This window comes from Sinohyriopsis cumingii, chromosome 11 (assembly GCF_028554795.1).
Source record: "Sinohyriopsis cumingii isolate HCF-2022 chromosome 11, ASM2855479v2, whole genome shotgun sequence".
Classification (NCBI taxonomy): Eukaryota; Metazoa; Mollusca; class Bivalvia; order Unionida; family Unionidae; genus Sinohyriopsis; species Sinohyriopsis cumingii.
This window is the reverse complement of record NC_142971.1, coordinates 34,457,540-34,478,275: the sequence shown is the minus strand read 5'-3', so window position 1 is coordinate 34,478,275 and position 20,736 is coordinate 34,457,540. Positions and strand designations below refer to the sequence as shown.

Sequence of the window (20,736 nt, the reverse complement as noted above, 5' to 3'; positions counted from 1 at the left end):
TTTTATAACTCAAAGGAATGGTGAATAATATACGTAGAGGCAGTAACAGCTTTATAAAATCATACACCGTTTATTGGAAATTATGTATCTATACTCATAATGAACGCCATATTTAACTTCTTTAAACCATGTCGCACATTATATTTACTTGTATTTTGTAATATGGGCCGGTAGCCTAAATTACTGAATAAAAGATGATGATGATGATTATTATTATTATTATTATCATTACTATTATTATTATTATTATTATTATTATTATTATTCCCGATTCAATAAGGAATAAGTGACCAGTTACTTATTCTCGATTCAACCATTTTCACATACATTTGGATACTTATTCCTTATTCACATCCACTTAGCTATTTATTCCTTATTCCCAGTTTCTTATGTACTTAGTTATCGCTTGATTATTGCCGATGAAAGCTCTTCAGCCCATGCATTGGTGTTTTTCAAACCCGATTGGAGAAATACCAGTGTTCTTTTTGGTAGCTGAATATAGAATAATCACGGACTATATGCAGGAAGAGATTAGGATATTGATAGGTATAGATGTTTAGCAGTGGTATAACGTACAGCCGTGCTGTGGAGCCTTGTCCAACCAGGAAAGAAATGGCAGTAAGAGGGGTGGGTGGGGTCGTTACAAAAAGTTTGCTGTGGGCTCATGGTGAGGTAGTCAAACCACTAATGTTTAGTATTTTGAGATAGAATTAATTAGTGGTGTTAGGTGTTTGGGTCGTGTCTTGTGGTGCATGGCGTGAAGTATTTGCATTGGGGTTCGAAAAGATTATTAATGACTCAAGCAAACGTGAAACCACAGAAAACACGTGTAATATTGGAGATTTCTCTTGTGTGGTCATAATGTGGTTATAGGAGAATTATTTGAAGAATTTAAGAGTCTAAGAAGCCTTCTGTTGACATCGACTGTTTTGAAGTTTTTGGAACTGGGAAAAGAAGCATACGGGTAGGGGTATGAAAACACACTCATTGTGAATCGATTCTATCAGTTGTTAGTACGAATTAAGCCTGTGCCTAGAAAATTTTTATTTCAACGTCTAATGGACAGTTTCTATTCAGGAATCTATTCCAACAAAAACCAAAGTTATTAAAAAAAATCGTCGAGTCAATTTCCAGGAAGAGGTCTTGACGAAATTTGTCGATAGCAAGCGGAAAATTATGGTTTTTACGGATACAAACATTATTAAAACCGTTACAGTCTATGAACAGATTGCAGTCAAACTTTGCTATGCTTGAACGTTTACTTAGATAATATTGATTTCAACCCCTGTTTAAAAGTTCCTAGATCGGGACCCGTCCTAACAGTATGAAACATTAGAAGAAAATTCGTCAAGACGATTTCGAGGAATTAGCGGTTGATAAAAGAGGTCGGTTAAAACACATGCGGTAAGAATATTATATCTTACGTTTACAGTTGGATTTTTACGTCCACTCTTTAAAGAGGTCTGTCAATGAGCCCTCTTTGATATTTTATCCCTATGGGATAGAGTCTACCCACGAAGGAAGTCCCGACGAATTTCGTCGATAGGAAACAACGAAATAAGGAGCTGTCTGTGGGTACCGGGTATAATAAAAATGTGCAAATATTTATAGATTGCATCAATAAATAGTACTCCTAGTTAGGGGATTTTGATTTCAACGTCTTTTGGACAGTATCTAATTAAGGACCCGTTCTAACAGTATGAAATTTTGAAGAAAGATCGTCGAGCCGATTTCGAGAAATTCGCGGCTGCCTAAAGGATGTTTGGTACAAAACATGCCGTAAGTTTATATCTTACATATGCAGTTTGGCCAAAAACAGGACACGTTTAAAGAAAAATTGTTGAGCGAATGTCAAGAAATCCAGAGCTCAATATATGGTAGGTCTCTGAAAGCCCTCTGCAAGTTAACCTATTCAATAAATATTTGCATGCTACAGTTGACCAGTAAAATGATTTTGACATGGATCATTCTTTGGTAGCTTCTACACAGGGATTAATCAAAACAGTATTGACGCCTTCATTGAAAGCAACCGGAAACAATATGAGAGTTTTAAAAGTATACCAGCATTATTAAAAACCATTACAGTCGTTGAACAGATTGAAGCTACTTTTTGCGATGCCTAAACTCCTATTTAGAGAATTCTGATTTCAACCCCTGTTTGAGAGTTCCTAGTTTGTGATCTGTTCCAACAGTAGCCAAAGTTAATAAGAAAATCTTCGAATCGATTTTGAATAAATTAGGATCTAGATCAAAGGGGCGGCGGGTACAATGCCGTAAGAAGATTGGATCTTAAGTATACACCTGGGGCGTAACACACACCCTTTAAAGAGATTTAAAGTTTACCCATCTTTGACATTTTATCTCAAGGGATAGTTTCAACCCACAAACAAAAGCCCTGTTGAGTTTAATGGAGAGGAATCGACTAAATAATGGGCAAGGTATAGTACGGGTATGATAAGCACGCACAATGTGGATCGATTTTATCAATATATTGTACTAGCTGAACCCCCACTTAGTGGATTTTAATTTCAATGACCTATTCGAACAGTAAGACAATGTGTGTGTGTGTGGTCCCCAACATGACCTCTTTAAATAGTTTTGACATGGACCTTTCATTTAGAATTTTATCTCTCGTTTTATTTCGGCTACCAAAAGAAGGCTTGACGAATATTGTCTGGAGGTGTCATCATATGAGCACCGGATGTGAAAAACACGTACAACGTGAATCATTTCAATTACTATTTTGTACTAAATAAACCCCTAATTAGAAGATTTTATTTTCAACGCCACTTTGACAGTCTTTCTCATTGATCTATTTGGTATATAGAATAAAAACATAAGGAGAACACCTCCTGAGTCCATATGTGGACCGTAGATTTCACCACTAAAGCGAATTTCACATGAATAGTTCTTTTATAGTTTATGCTATGTGGTATATTTTACTTACAAAAGCGGTCTTAATGAAATTCGTCGATAGCAATCGGAAAAATAAGAGGGCCTTTACGGATATCAGTAATATTAAAAACCTATACAGTCGTTGAACAGGTTGGAGCCAAACTATGCGATGACAGAAACCCTATTTACAGAATTTTGGTCTCATCACCTGTTAGATAGTTAGTAGAAAATTCGTCAAGCCGATTTCGAGAAATGTATGGACTACACATATTGGTGCGGGGGTGGGGGTGATTACACTGGCCTTAATTGTATTTAATCTTGCACATCTATATTACCTTTTAAATTTTTTTAACATGGACCCCTCTTTATGAATTGTATGCTTTGGGATATTTTCGATCAACAAACAAAGCAATGACGAATTTAGTCTAGCGAAATCTACGAAATAAGAGGAATCTTAAGGTTTCCGGATATGAAACGATGTGTAATGTGGTTCAGTTTTATCAATATTTTGTACCATGTGAACCCCTGCTTAGAGGATTTTGATTTCAAAGCCTCTTGCATAATTTGTGTGTTTGGACGAATTTTAGCTACATTTCGTGATGCCTGAGTCCCTATCGGAGAATTTTGACTTCAACACCTGCTTCACATCTCTTAGGGACTCGTTCCAGCAGTAGAAAAGTTAATTAAAACAACTCGTCGAGAGGACTCCAAGACATTGGAATGTAGGATTACACAGGTGGATTAAATCTTGTACGCACGGGGATTAAAGTATGTATGTATGTATGTATGTATGTATGTATGTATGTATGTATGTATGTATATATTTATGTATGCACTTGTCTATCTATCTATCTGGTCCCTATAATGACCTTTTTAAAGTGTCTCGACACGAAGACTTGTTTGAAAACGTTATCATTAGGGATATTTTCGACCAACAAATGAAACATTGAAGAATTTCGTCGAGTAAATTCAAAGAAATAAGTGGCAGCATATGGATAACAGCTTTAAAGATATAAGAACACGTGTAATAAGGGTTTATTATATCAATATTTTGTTCTAGTTGAACCTCTACTTGGAGGATTTTTATTTCAACTGCTTTTTGACAGTTTCAGTATTTGGTCCTAACGCGCCCTCTTTAAAGAGTTTTCACATGGACCCTTCTTTAATACCTTTATCATTAGTAGTGTAGTGGGATACCTTAGCGACAATGGGAAAATACATTACAGGTTTGGGACTGTCTGGCGACAACCTTTTTAAGCACACCATGGGACCGTCTAGTGATAGGGGAATTGAACATGTTGTATGTTGTATGTGTTATATATATGTCCCGCTAGTCCCGTTCCCGCCAAACGTTCTGTTTTTCCCGCTTTTTGGTCCCGATTGAGGTCAGCTCCTTGCTACATTGTTGCAGCATTGTTACCAATCTTCAGTACCGTGACGAGACCTCACCTGTTCCATTTATATTGTCCTTACACAACAACCCCACTTTCCTTTGTCGCTAGACAGTCCCAATATTCCCCATGTTCAATTCCCCATTATCGCTAGACCGTCCCAGGTTGTGCTTAAAAAGGTTTTCTCCAGACCGTCCCAAGGGGGGTATGTAATGTATATTCCAATTCACGCTAGGGTATCCTACTACACTACTATTATTAGTGCTATTGTCTAGTCTCAGTAGAAGTATTTACTTATTTGGTTAAGTTACTAGGAATCAGCAAAATATCGCGGAGTGTACTGAAACCGGGTATGAAGAACATGTTGAATTTGGATAACTTCTATATATATTTGCAAAAACTGATCATCTACTTAGAGAATGTTGACCTCAACTCCTTTTTCATAGTTCCTAGTTAGGGATGTATTCCATCTGTTGGCAAACCGTCTTAAAATCTGTCGAGCTGATTTGGAGAAATGTGTGGCGATATAAGAGGTTGAATGGCAAACAACACAGGTCACAGGCTGCAAAAAAGAATACATCTTACGTATACGCATAAGCCCTAGCATCCCCTCTTTAAATTGTATTGCCACGTACCCATTGAAATTTTATTTATAGTGATGTTTTCGACCACCCCAACCCCCAAGGAATTCATTAGATTAATAGCGCTGTCTTCGGAATCATAGAGAACATCTGGAAGCCAATGTTTGTAGTAATTGTTCGGCTGTAGTACAAGAAGGACAAACACTGTTATTTGGTAGCCGATCTCCTGCTTCTAAAGCTGTAAATCGTGGAGAGCAATGTCGTTTCTCACCATTCAACGAAGACCAACCTCAAAATAAACAGCTCGATCTCCAGAACACAAGTTTTTCTCGGCCTGTCAAAGCTTATAATACAACCAGGTAAACTTTAACTACTTGTAGAAGCCTGACTTCTTGTACCAACACCCATAACCTTTTGATATCCTTGGAAACGGAGGATCTGTAGTGGAACATAAAAAAATGATGTAGGGCATGAGCGACTACCTTGCCGGACGCCCACCCCCCTTTCCTAGTGGCGCCAACAAGAAGGTCTCAGCATTGTTCAACGATGAATGCAACGACGTACTATAAGCGCTCCACGATGTACTCGATCCTGTAGGTCGTTAAGAATAATAGCAAAAAAAGCCATGGGCCACTCTTAAGGCGGACCACCGTCATACTCAGCGACCATCACAGGGCAGAAGTGTTCCGCCTCAAACAGTCCAGTCTCATTTTTTGCTCGTGAAGGCTACTTCTAGACAACTTAGACGTTTTACAGGAAACCTGACGAGTACCTCGCCGAACTCACATCAGCCACAGTATCAGGCGATATAACGTTCATCTCCCGAAGTAGGACGCCTCATGAAAAATGGCGCATAAAGAGCTGGAATTAAATTAAAGACTGGTCGGACATGTCCTATGTTCAAGCAATCACACGGGGTCAGTAGGCATGTACACATATGGTACCAATCCCCATGTGCCCAGGTGCGGAATTATTCCCCTCCTAAGACGCTCTGCAATCGTCTTTGACGTGTCACGAATAGTACCGAACTCCGATGCCTTTGCAGGCCAGGTTACCGCTCCTTTCAGGAAGCTAACACAGCCCACGGGCACATAGCTGACTCATCGCCCAGTAAAATCTCTATCTGGAGGCAGGCCATCAATTGCAACTGCGAGTACTGGTACATAAGCTGCCGATCAGACGGGATGCTATTGAAATGTTCCCTAATACTATGTAACCACTGGACGCACGTCTCACCCTGACTCACGCGAACACAGCGCATAACCAGGAGCTGAGATACTGTGCGCATAAAAAGATGTTCTTTTTCTACCTGCAGCTTTAGTCTCCTAAGAGGCTTCCACTTTCACTGCTGCGTGATGGCAGGCCCGAAAGGCTCCTTGCTAGACAAGGGCTCTTCCGCCTTGTATCAGCTAGCGGCCTCCATGACTGTAAGAGCATATTTGTCCGTGTGCCACTCTAAATTATATTTGGGTCGATAGAGTCATTTCCCTGCTGCACCTCGTTAAGTCAGAAGTGCTAACTTTCGGGGAAGTGATGCGCATGTTTTATAAGACACTCGTTATTGGCCAAGGCTTTCGCCAACATTAGACCCCTAGATGGAATTCATGTCGTTGATAAGATCCACGTCGACTTTCTGTCGGTCGTGGAGGTCATGGATGCAAGAACAGACCATGTCGTACCGGTATCATGAGGCTAGAACGCGATTGATAGTGGCCTTGTCAAGACTGTGACGGAAGGATGAGTCAAACCGAATATCGAGTCTTGTGCTCGACATATAATAGCTTTTAGACGATAGGTGCTTCTCCCCACGGTACTGGCGCTAGGGAAGATCCGGCAGCTTCCCAAGGCTAACCATATGGCACCAACTCGTTTATCAGCCTTGGACGATAGAAGCGCACCTACGTACACTTTAGACTTGTTTGTCTATGGAGCAAGTATCTGCCGCTCTTGAGGTGTACCATAAGGCCGGCGACCGTTTTGATTATTCTCCAGCAGATCAGTCTGAATCTGCATTTTGAAGTGTGTTCTATGTGTCAAAAAGCATCATGAACCTGGTTGATTTCCTAGTCATATCGCGGTCTATAAATCGGAGGCACAAACTGTCTCTACCTCGCTACCAGGTCTGAGCACTCCTGATCGTCCCTTCGGTCAGCGGGAAGACACAGTTTTTGCCAAACCTCCTGACGCGCATGTTAAATTGAAGAAAATGTTCGTGGTTTTGGCACGTGGCGGCAACCAGAAATGCTATGACGTGCTAGAACAAATCAGCAAAATATGCACTTGAAGAAGAGGCTGCAGTCTGGTAGCTATTCGCTCTCTAAGACACAATATCATTTATCTCTAACATCGACGCGGCCTACAAACTATTATACTGCGAAAGAAAATATTGTTTACGACGACGTGATGTTCAACACAAATGCCCCATCAGTCTATTTCAACTGACGGAGATGCAAAGACATAGTCGTTGTATATCTAGTCAAACCATATAAATATTTATAGGGCACCTAAAATATTATAAAAGTATAGGTGAAAGTGTTGGAGATTTACATGATAATGTCATATACATATCAATCAGTAGGAGAAATCTCCACAAGTAGTCACTGACGCACTGATTTCAAGTTACTTTAACACTGAAACTTCATTGGAAGTAAGTTTGTGATTTAATGATATGTTTAGAAAACAACTAAGAAATATAACCATTTGTACATGTTTAATACACTTTTGATAAAGAGAAGAATTTTGTCAGTGATCCTAAGTTTAATAACGTATCATACAACGATTTTCTAATAGTTTTAATCAGGTTGTGACAGCACATAAGTATTACTTAGCATCAATATAATGCTTACTCTGTTAAGGCAAGATAATACAAAATATCATTTACCGGAAATTTTAAGAAATTTATACTGTGGAACGTATACAAATGATAACACTGACGACAGCTGTGTCAAGTGTAGTTATTGTCAAATTGTTCCACATAATATCGAAATATTCACTGTCAAGAATTACTTGGAGCAGTCATATATGAAAAGAATACAAATCAACACGTCATTCCTCATACTCTTCTGTTTCTTCCATATCACAGTCCATAAGAAAATCATTGATACAAGCAGAACTTCGACAGTCACGGCAGGAGATGAATATTCAAGATTGTTTGCGGCATATGCATCTTGCAGTGCTATAATCAGTCTTACAGTTGCATCTGATCATCTCCAGCTGGCTGCTTGGTGCTGGTTGGGCATCATTGGCCACATGAAGAAAAGCTCCTAAAACTTCTTTCTATCCCCACTTAACGGAGTCTAATTTAGTATTACCTTGACAGACTTCAACTTGATAGGAGACACGAAACGAGTGGTACATGGCTGAAGCAGATATTAGAGGCAGTGACCTCAAATGAACGAATGTTGAGATTTTCTTTAGCTTCTCACAGAAACGCATATAACGAAGCCGATATAAGGTATCAGCTGATTTACTGCTGTAAACATACAGGCAAAACCACATCAGCAGCAGCAGAGCTGGAGTTATTTAATACCTCTGCACACTCTTCAAGCTACCTGATCTTCATGAGTCCAACCCATTTCTTATTTCGTAGAGTTGGGAGGTTGAATCACAACCGAGCTGAGCATCAATGGAGAGAAGATTTTGCAGGTTATCATGCCTGAGGAAGTCTTGGTTCTCTTGATGTTTCAGCTACCGATTTTCCTAACGATCCTCTTGGATTACTATTGTTATTTTCCTGCTTTATATGCTGGCATGATAACAAAGGAGCACAAATATGTCAGTGCCATGAAATACAATTATTACATCTCTTTCAGTGGCTGCAATAACTGCAATCTGCATAATAACAACATCTACATCTCCCGGTGCATGTAAGATGTCAGGTCTAGTTTGTTTTACAAGACATTCTCGCAGCATGTATATGAGACATTGTTTTATTATCAAGAACACATCCAAGTTTAAAGCGCGCACTGCTCTTGTAAATCAATACAGCTGTACTTGTTGTTGCCGATATTTTCATATGTGTGACGTCTTTCAACGACGAAATCGTCCAATGCCACTGAACATCGGCGAAACTTTTTGTCACATAGTGCACATACAAATTGCGTGTCTTGAAATGTCGAGCTTTCATTCCGAGGCACACTATGCTGTAAAGCGCCCAAATCTAGGACACACAATGGAAGACACATTGAAGATACTGTATTTTCTCTGTCTCGTACTCTTGACTCTTCTTGAAGGAATATTTGTAGATGTCCTGGCTTTTCATAAACTATAGTATTACTCTCCAACGGTTGTTGCAGCGTCCACTTTGACAATTTCCGTACCACCACTCCTGAGACTTTGTTGCGTACAGGCAGATCTTCACAACTGAATACCAGTTTATCGGTGTACTTGCAGTCACTCTCCTTTATTGCATTACATGTTTCATTGTGTTGGTGACTGTTTTGAAAGAGTGGTCCTGCATATTTGCGCATGCCATAGTTGATTTCAGTGGAAGCTGGCATTGAATTGACCCAGACAAGACTCTGAAATAGTGAAATACCTCTACCTCTGCTTCCAGTGTCTTCCAGTGGTCATAAAGGCTCTATACACATTTGAATGATTGGTTTCAAGATTTGCCATTTCTTGAAGATAGACATAAACTGGCTCTGCATATAGATTATGCCCTGCTGCAGCAAAATAAGGCAGCATCTACCTCGAGTAAGAAACTTGAAGATTTCCTGCTAGCAGTTCTTACATATATATTCTTGGATTCAGGCATGAACGTGTAGACTTCTTCTTCACAGAAACATTGAGTCATCTGCTATTTCCTCACTAAAGGATTTATAGCCGTCCATTTCTGATATTTATATAACCTTTCAAGGTTGTGTTAACTAGAAAGTTGATTCCAGAAGAATAATAGTGAATGTAGAATCCATAAGAACGTGACCCATACTAGCTCTTTCGGTGGCTTTTCCAGTCATCATGTGTATAACTGCATTTCTGCCATATGCAATATCAAGTATCTCTCGAATACCAGTCATCGTTTAGGTGTCCAATACAGCCTGTATAGCTGAATTCGGTGTGAAGCTCATTAAGTTGTTGCACGACTTATTTCAAGAGGCTGCCATATGACTCGGTGCTGATGATATTATGAGCTTTCCATCACAGTGGCTAGTCAAAGGTTATCACTGGTGTCACATTATTCTTTTTTGCTTGATTTGGCAAGAAGGTCAGTCTAGAATATATAACTGACATATCATTTGTCCAAGTCAATCATTAGTATGAATGTGACCGATTCTTGGTCAACATGATTCCCTTAATGAATCATTTGCATAAAGCAAGACCAACTATGGTTTGGCCTCCCCATGACTATTTAGCTTAGAAAGTCAATATTGTTTGATCTAATAAATTGTCCAGATATTTAATTTTTAAACATGTTATAATGAACAGCTTCAACCTTTGTGGTTGATCGTTTACAAAAGGCTCCAATCTTTGCAAATATTTATGCCTGGAAAAAAATGACAATGTACAATATTTCCACTAGTTATAGTTTACTTTTCGTAAGTTAATATAGGGACCTTACCAAAATGCACTGTGCATAAAACCTTTATAATGCCATTTGTATGACCTTGAATAAGATTTTTTCCAAGACTAATACGCCCACATCCAGAAGGTTTTCCGCGACAGCGTCAACATGGTCGTCATCTTTTCTAGGACCTAAACCCATTGCCTGCAGAATGTGCACGCTACATGATGCTCCATCGACATGAACTGGCGCGAGTGCCGCTGTTTCAACGAGACCACGACCCTAACCAGCTCTACACTTTCGCCATTGTGGATCAGAACAGCCGAGGCCCAATTATGTGTTGAACAGGCATAGATATGGTGTTAGTAAAATAAACCGTGTGTGTATCTGATATCGTAATGCCTTACCTTTAACAAAACTAACAAGTGTGTAGGACAAGATACACCTTCTGGATGGTGTTGTGTATATTTAATTTGCATTTATTGTTAGTCGGTTTTTATTGCATTATATATTGTAGCTGACCGTGTCCAAAATCAATTTCTTTGTGAACCTGACCAAAACAATTGATTGTTTTTATTCTGTAAATGCCTATGACATAGCTAATATTTCCTCTTTGAGTATGAGTTTAATATTCTGATCATTATCTATAGAAGTAAACATATTATCATGGTCTGAGTCAAGAACATTATGTTTATCACATTCCTATTACAATTTTAGTAACATATTTTATTTTGTAAACATTTGGAATCTTGATCAAGTAATAGTTCTTTTGTTTTAGAAAAGGCTAATTGTGACCTAGGTCAGGTAGAGGAGTAAAAATCTTGTTTACAGGAGAAATTATTCATTTTTGCGATAATATCTGAGCAGAAATCATTGTTGTGTGCAGTATTTTGATTTTGGAATTATTCGAATTATTCTTCATTGGAAATACAAAGTACTCCATTATAATATTCCTGGACAGAGAAACTTGAGATTATAGTGAATTTCAATGAAGGATATACTCTAGGATTATATTATTTTGATTCAAGACAAGAACTGTGACCATGCGTATCGAAATACGGCCTAGGTACTTTAAACATGCACATCCAGATACCGATTAAAGAGCCTCTATACGTCCATTCGCGAAGAAAGATCTGCGATATCAAAGTAGAACTGGCGATATACCCATGGCGCCAAACTCGTCGGTTTTATTTTCAGATTGAGTTTGGTAGTTTCGTAACAAGCAACAATGTCAACAATTCACCGTCACGGCGCGGACTACTACTTTGTAAACTTCCATCTGGACCACGTCGATAGACTAGGTGGCTCATTCGATCCACGTATATGAGGCCTGCTGACCCAAAATAACAGCGATAGCCAGGCAGCAGCGTCGAGAAAGAAAGCTTCATGACCAACTATACGGTTATTCTTTCCGTAGGGGACGCCAACCGGTGTTAGGACCACAAAGTCTACGAACAGGGAACTGACGCCATTGCTGCTTTAACCGCGTTGGACCTTCACAATTACAACTTTTACCACCTCTAAGAAAGATACGGCAGAGCGGCCATGCAACGGTAGCGACTATTTGCAGGCTCAGCTAGCAAAAGAGGCGCCGACATCGGCAAGGCTATAAGCTCCAACATGGGTAAGCGCTTACCAGTTACGACCGTTGCGGATCAAGACGTTAGTCTAGATCAACGTAGAACAGAGGGGCCACCTTGACCACCCGAATCTTATCCACGCACATATAGGGATAAATGTGTTTAAAAGAGAGTGGGCGTGGAGACAGCAATTTTTACTACAACCACAATGCTTAGTTCGGCAACGATCTCGCGAAGTTCCCCTGCCATCGTGTTTGGGAAATCCCACGCTCACCCACGTTAGGGGCCTGAAAACCCGGTTCTATTTTGAAAAGGATGCTCTGTACTGAGCTTTAGTAATCTTCCAAGAACATCCATATTTGCTAAAGCTACAGATAGACGAATCAATTAATTAAACCAGTGACAAGCCCACGAGTGATCAACGATCGTGCCAATGCAGGGGCGGTCACAGTCAAAAGAAGAAATGAAATCAAATTAAGCATTTTCTCCCTCGCTCGCAATAAGCTGGAGGTACATGTGCGCAAACTCCAAAACCGGCCATCATCGCTGCAACGTTAAACATATGCATTGCTTAGCTCATTAAGAAGCCATAACTCTGTACACATAGTCTGAGAACAGGAATGCAAAGAATATATTAGGTTAAAGGTCAAACATTGACAGTTTAATATATAAAAACCTCCGATGTTCTTTACAGACTTCCATTTACATTTCTCGTGATCGACTAAGTACCTAGGTAAAAACAATTCAAAACACGATCCACGTCAAAATCAATTAACGATTAGACTGCACCTATATGGAATTAACATTGAGCTCCCTATTTCTCGAAATTGTCTCGACGAATTTTCTTTTAAATTGTTTTACCTTTGGAGAATATTAATCTGAAAGTGGGGTCAAAATCAAAATCCTCTGAGTTCGGGTTCAGTTAGTACAAAATATCGATAGATTCGATCCATAATGTACGTTGTTTTTATTTTTTCTTCTTCATAATGTGTACAAATAAGATGACCCTCAATTTGCTTATTTATTGCGATGAAAATCTTCAAGACATCTTTCGTAGGTTGCAAAGATCAATAGAAATAAAATATCGAAGAGGCCCACAACGAAACGTTTTAAAGATTGGATGTCAGGGCCTATATTTTACATTACATTTAATCCTATTACGAGATTTGTTGTGCCCTTCCTTGCCATATTTTAGCCTCGTATCCCTTATTCCTCAAAATCAGCTTGACGAAATTTTTCTTTACTTTGTCTACTGTTGGAACGGATCACAAACTAAGAACTGCTAAACATAGGTGGCATGATGTCTATATTGTGTCTTTAACATTTTTTTCCATGACCTTTGATTGCACTGAACTATAAATAGGTCGCTGACAAGCTTTAAACTCAGTCTTAATTATAAACCTGTTTACAAGTTTAAGGTAATTTCCCATTGGATGATTAAATCAGGTGGGTTCTATTGCGACGGGGGATTGTATTGTGAAATGTGTCACGTGTGAGGTCTTGCGATTTATACGGGGTGTATGTAAGGTCAAAGAAGTAGACATTTAATGTGTTTCAATTTCCAGTGACCTTGTCTTAAAATTGGCTGTGTTTACATATAATTTGAGAGGGATCACGCATTGATTTACAAAGCGTTTATAGGCTCAAGAATAAAGCCACATTTCGGAAATATTGTGAACTCATTCAAATGATTTTAGAACAGTACCACCGTGATACAACAAAACTGTTGGCACATCAGTATATTCTAAGATATTGTTATCTCACCACATTAGAAACCTGAAATTCATTCAGAACACAATTCTTTAGGACATTTGATAGACCTTTGATGACTATTTTTTCAAATTTAATTCATAAAATTGTAAGTTACCCCTAAAGTTCATTTTATATCTTAGAGAATTGAAATACTTGTTAAATTTCAAAAAACGTTTCGGCATTGCTTATTTCTGGCACTTAATTTAATACCATAGAGTCGGAATATAGCGTTGAAACCAAACTCAACATGTATTGTTTCACTCGTATCAAAATATGGTTACAACCTATCCAACGAGAGTTGCGGTCTAATACTGCCGGTAAACGTAAAGACCCTCCCTTTATCCAAATGCTCCCGACGAACTTCATCAGTACTTCTCCAATCAGTCAAATATATCCTATAGTACAAACTTTCAGATAACGATCTATTTCAAAATCCTTTTAAGGGTGAACTGTTGGGTTACAACATCTTGCGTGCGTAGAAAATCATCCACCCCACCCGCGAGAGATACAACTCTTGAAGAAGGATCAGTTTTGAAACTTTCTAAAGAGGTGATGTAAAGGTTCCTACGTAAATACTGTCCACATGGGCTTCAGTTAGTGCAAAAATATTGATACATCTATCGACATTGCGCATGTTTGTCAGACCTGGTACTCAATGGGTGACCCTTATTTCGATAATTTCTGAACGAAATTCTACAGGACTTCCTTCGTGGGTCGACCCCATCCCCCAGAGATACAATGTCAAATAAGGGTCCGTGTGAAAATTATTTAAAGTGGGGACGTAATATCATAACCGTATAGGCAAGATATAATATTATTACTGCACGTGTTGTAACCAAAAGCCCTTTATCTAGCTGCTGATTTCTCGAAATCGGCTCGACGAATTTTCTTTGAACTTTTCTTACTTTTGGAACAGATCCCTAACTAGACACTATCTAATTAGCTTTGAAATCAAAATCATCTAAACAAAGTGTTCATTTAGTACAAAATGTTGATACAATCGATCCACCATGTGACTGTTTTTCATACCCTGTACCAATTGGGTTCCCTTTATTTCCATGATTCCTGTCGATAAAATTCTTCATAATTTCCTACTTGAGTCAAATCTATCTCATGACAGTCACAGAATAAGGCAGGAAATAACTTGGTTTTGCCTTAGAACAATTTGAACATCTTTCGTTCTACATGCGTACAAAGTTACCTAGGGTGCATAATTGTTTTTCCAGGTAAACGACTGTACTAGCATTACATGCGACGAGAGACAATGAAACCACGATATGCACGGGTATTTTACCCTGACTATTACTCACTCTCCTATGTATTTCATGTAGATTCCATTTCTAACCAACACTGGTTGTTTTGGATCTTGTCAAGGAGTGAAAGTTCTCCGCTGTGTTCTCCAGCCATATGCGGTAAGTGTTAAATTTATATGTGAAGCTTATTCAGGTTTTAATGTCATGTCGTGTAATGATGCATTTACTACTACGCAGATTTGAAACCTTGTGAACTTTGAATTGCAAGCTGCTATTAGAGTTAAATTTATTAGCATATATCTAAAGATTTTTCAGTACTCATTATTATGACCAGTCTGGTTTTAGTGTAGCTGTTCAGGGCTCTCTAGAGCTGTCTGAAGTTGTTTAGGGCAGTTTTGGGCTGACGGTAGCTGTTTAGGGCTGACTATAGCTATTTAGTGCTGCGTGCTGTCTATACGTATGTGTATACGTGTGTCTGTACACGTGGTTGAACCACGGATGTAGACGTAGCCAATACAAGGGTTCTGTATGCTGTCTGTACGTATGTGTATACGTATGTCTGTACATGTGGCGGATCCGTGAAGGGTGTAAGCGGCCGATAAAAGTGTGGGCCAAACCAAAGGCTAGGTCAAACTGTGTGGTTCATGTGTTTATGATTCATACGACTGTTCAAGTGTCAAGAGGCATATGTTTGTTCCAACTGATGTTTCAACTGAATACATTTTCAACTGCATGAGATTAGTTTGAATCTTATTTGTATTATAGGAGATTATGTGAAATCTCGCTTACATTGCATAATATAGGAGATTATGTGAAATCTCGCTTACATTGCATAATATAGGAGATTATATGAATTTCACTTACAGTGCACAATATCATTTCAAACATATTTGAATTCCTTGAGGTTATTTGAATCTCACTTTCCATACATAAGATTACATGAATTATATTTTCGTTTTTCATTTGTGAATGTTTGTGTACAGTGATTGGATCAATCGTATGTTGAGAGCGTCAGAGAATCATTTTATAAATTTCCATTGTCCGTCACATTGTGTTTGCGTTATTCGTTTCTATTCTGTTACAATGACATAAAATGTCAAAGGAAAGGGTCCATTTAAAAAATCTTGAAAGAGGCAAAGTGATGGCCCAATCGTATACGCAAGATATAAACTTCTTACAGCACGTGTTGTACCCGACCTCTTTTATCTAGCGGCGCATTTCTTGAAATCGGCTAGACGAATTTTTTTTATACGTTTCCTACCGTTGGGACAGAGATCAGCCTAGATAGTCACAAAGACGCGTTGAAATAAAAATCCTTTAAGTAACAGATCAAATTAATCCGAAATGTTGATAAAATCGATATACTGTGTATGTTTTTCATACCCGGTACCCACTGGGTGCTACACATTTCCATGATTTCTCTCAGAACTTCCTTCGTGTTTGAATCTATCCACTCGAAATAAAATGTCAAAAGAAGTGTCCATGTCAAAACTCTTTAAAGATGGGATGTAATGGCCGAACCGTGTACGCAACATCTAATCTTCTTACGGCACGCGCTGTACCCGACCTACTTTATCTAACTCCGAATGTCTTGAAATCTGCTCGACGATCCTTCTTTAAACTTTTCCTACTGATGAAATAGATCCCTACCTAGGTACAATCCTAGAGGCGTTGAAATCAAAATCCTCTAAGTAGGAGTTCAAGTAGTAACATATTGATGCAGTAGATGCAAAATGTGTGTTTTTCGTACCCAATACCCATTCGATGCCAGTTATTTCCACGATTCCTCTCGACATAATTCGACAGGACTTCCTTTGTGGGTCAACTCTATCCCCTAGAGATAAAATGTCAAACAAGAGTCCATGTCAAATCTCATATCGCCCTTGCCACAGTAGTGAAACTACTCTTCTAAAAGTAGTTAATACATTCTCTCTGCGTTGGATAGCGGAAAGATTACAGTCCTCACCCTCCTTGATTTGTCTGCAGCATTTGACACAATAGACCATGATATATTACTTCACCGTCTCCAGCATGTATTTGGCATTCATGATACAGCCTTACTGTAGTTCAAGTCCTACTTGGTCAACAGGACACAAATTGTATCTGCAAATGGAATACACTCCAGCCCAGTTGATCTATGTTGTGGTGTTCCACAGGGGTCTGTTCTTGGACCGGTTCACTTCATTCTGTACACTCATCCACTCTCAAGTGTCATAGATCATCATCCAGTGTCTCACCAATTGTACGCCGATGACACCCAAATATACAAATCTAGCCACCCAACTGAAGTTGATGCTACCATCCAAGGTGTAGAGAGGTGCATTTCTGATGTGAAATCATGGATGACATGGAACAAGCTGCAGATGAATGATGATAAAACTGAGGCCATTCTGATCACAACACAAAGACTTTCTCATTCACATCCTTTACCTCAAACAATAAATATCAGCAACGTCAACATTAGATTCTCACAATCAGTACGAAACCTAGGTGTTACTCTGGACAGTACTCTTCACATTGCACCAACACGTCATGAACATATGAAAGGCTGCATATCTTGAGCTGAGACGCATCAGCTCAGTTCGCAAATATCTTTCAGTTGATGCCACTAAAACACTTTTGTGTTCATTAGTACTTTTAAGACTGGACTATTGTAACTCAATTCTGTCTGGTTCATCTCAATATCTACTCCAGAAACTTCACAAAGTTCAAAACACAGCTGCTCGGATCATACTTAGAGTACCACGATCAGAGCACACCTCCCCGCTGCTCTGTACCCTACACTGGCTACCCATTCGATCCAGAATCAAACACAGTTGTTTTTCTCTGTGCTACGTTTCACTGTCGGACTCTAGTCCAACATACCTATCCGACCTCACCCATGTGTACACACCAGCAAGATACTTATGCGTTCTTTTGCATACCAAGGCCCAGCAACGTGGAATGAATTGCCCACTGAACTTATACACAAAGACACAGTGATCGCATTCAAGAGGGCTCTCAAAACTCACTTATTTCGACTGCAAGAGCAAACTTAAGACCTAATAATGTTTCCTACCTGAAATATTCTCGGCATAATTTTTATTTTTTAATGTTTTTCTAATTTCATGGTGTTTGTTTTTGTAATATTATTATATGTTTTTAATGTTATAGGTGTTGTCTAATGTTGTAAAGCGCTTAGAGCTTCTAAAGATTAGGCGCTATACAAAGTCCTCATTATTATTATTATTATCTAGCAGTGAATTTCTCGTAATCGGCTCGACTAATTTTCTTTCAATGTTCTCTACTGTTGGAACAGATCCTTATCTAGGTACTGTCTAAATACGTGTTTAAATACAAATTCTTTAAGTACAACTTCAGTTAGTACAAACGACTGATATAATCAATTCAGTGTGTGTGTTTATCGTACCAGGTACCCAATGGGTGACCTTTATTTCGATGATTCCTCTCGATACAATGTGTCAGGACATACTTCGTGGCTCGAATCTATCCGCTAGAGATAAAGTGTAAATAATAGTCTATGTCAAAACTCTCTTAATTGCCCATGTGTATACATTAGATATAATCTTCTAACGGCACGTTTTGTACCCACCCCCTCTTCTCACTTTTTGTATCCCCCACTTTCTCGAAATCTGCTGAACGCTGTTTTAGTAACTTTGGATACTGTTGGAACAGATCTCTAATTAGAAACTGTCCAATAGACGTTGAAATCAAAGTCGTCTAGGCAGGGATTTATTTCGTGCACATTATTATTAGACTGGATCTACATTGTTGGTATTTTCATACACGGTACCAGTATGCTTGTGTACCTGTTTCCAAGGACTTCAATACAACAGTCGATTGAACTGAAGCCTTCTTGAACTAATAAGTATATACTCCCAATAATTATTTTCTTAGCACATTATGTCCATACAAAAGAAACATCCAAATTCATACTTGTATATTTTTTTGACATTTTTTTGTTTGTTTGGGAGGGTAGGTACATTAAATTGGTTATTAGCAAACATTTTGAATCCGAATACTAATACTTCACGCCATGAACCACAATACACGGCCCAAACACATAATTAATCCTATCTCAAATGACTAAACATGTATATCTAATAATATCCTGAACCCTTCATAACAGGTGATCTATCTGTTTTCTGCTTTACATAGCTGTACGAACACCCATATTTCTCCATTTGAGTTAGAATAATGCCAATGAACGCTCTAAAGAGCTTTCAATCGGAAACGTGTAAGTGGTAACCGATTACTTTTTGAATTGGGAATAAAGAATGAATAGCCAAAGGAATAAGTAACCAAATGTATGTTGAAATGGTTGAATTGGAAAGAAGTAACTGAGTGTTTTTTCCTTATTGAATCGGTAGCTGATTATTTATTCATTATTCAATCGGGAATAAGAAACAAGCAACCAACTTGAAGTCAATATATATGAATGCATGAAATATCCACCCATGGTCATTACGTAATAAGAGGTTATAAGAGTTTTAATCATTTATTGGTGTAATTTGGATGCCTAAAATGTTCTTAATAAGAATTTGTCTTCTTGAATGATATATTAAGAAACGTTTATCGTCCATTTCGCTTTTTGCATAACTTGTCACATAATTATTGGTCGGGCATCTAAATAGTAAGCATTCTGCACAAGAAAATCGATGTTAACTAAGTTAACATTGAAACATTCATGTCCTCTGGCCGATAAAGAAACTTCGTACTTACGTTTTGGCGTCCTTTCATCATATATATTTGAACGGAAAAGAAAGAAACAGCAATATTTGTTTGCATCATCCCTTAAATCTTTATTTAACACGTACATAAATTGCATATAACCCTTGGAAGCATGCCAAAAATACTTGGTATAAATTGTGTCATGTTTGCCAACTACGATATCTGATCTTTGTCTTGCTCTTGGTTACACGCTTAAATGGAAGTATCGAAGCTTGAATATATAATTATTTCATTATAAGAATCTTCCAACTGCTACAAAACACTATTTACAAAAGAATATTTAATCTCAGAATGTAAGGCATATGAAAAGGAAAGAGAAGAAGTAAAGTTAAATATAATTAAAGTACGGACAAGTAGAACGTGATAACTCATTATACCTCAATGAAAGGGAAGTAACTAATCTCACTGTTTAAATGACAAGTACAAATTGGAGAAAATTCTGTTTATATATATATATATATATTGTATTTTTGTGGGTCGGTGGCTCTTTCTGGGGTTTTCCCAGGTTCTTCCTCCACCATTAATACTGACCGCCATGTGTTGCCTATCGTGTGCTTAAACATGGGGTAAAACCCTACAACACCAACAACTTTCTCAATAACTTCATACAAATTATGAAAATTATTATATTAAATTAGAAAGATGTGGCTGTGAATATGAATTTATATAAATATAGTACATTATGCAATATTATGTTTTCTTTGTTTTTTGGGGGGTTACTTTGTTTATTTATGGGGGGGGGTCTCTTTCGCTCTGAGAGATCTTACACTTTCTCTTGATATTGTGTAGGAAATAATCCTGGAGCGTGGCATATCTTACGATAAATGCAAATGCACGCAAAAGCACATGAAACAATTGGCCAAAGATTTATAGAAAACAATAAGATCATTTTCTAAATGTGTTGGTGGGGGAAACGAAGTAAAGCCAGATGCACCGAAGGACAAGATGGTGAGTTTATTGGATTGGGAAGAAGATAGAGGTGAGATATCTCATGTAAAATCAGAATCAGATATTCCAGTACCTTCATAATTTATATTAATTTTTAAAAGA

At 38.3% G+C, this 20,736-nt stretch overlaps 1 protein-coding gene and 1 pseudogene across 1 annotated transcript in view; both read right to left on the bottom strand.

The window, feature by feature from the left end:
- The window catches only part of LOC149787900 (uncharacterized), a 31,126-nt gene extending 11,344 nt beyond the window's left edge, over positions 1–19,782 (bottom strand). Inside the window, exon 1 of the mRNA XM_089974150.1 lies at positions 19,678–19,782. The gene's annotated coding sequence lies outside the window, so the exon portion shown is untranslated. The remainder of the gene's footprint in view (positions 1–19,677) is intronic.
- Positions 7,756–9,553, bottom strand: LOC149787901 (uncharacterized; annotated as a pseudogene).
- Positions 19,783–20,736: the final 954 nt, after the last annotated feature.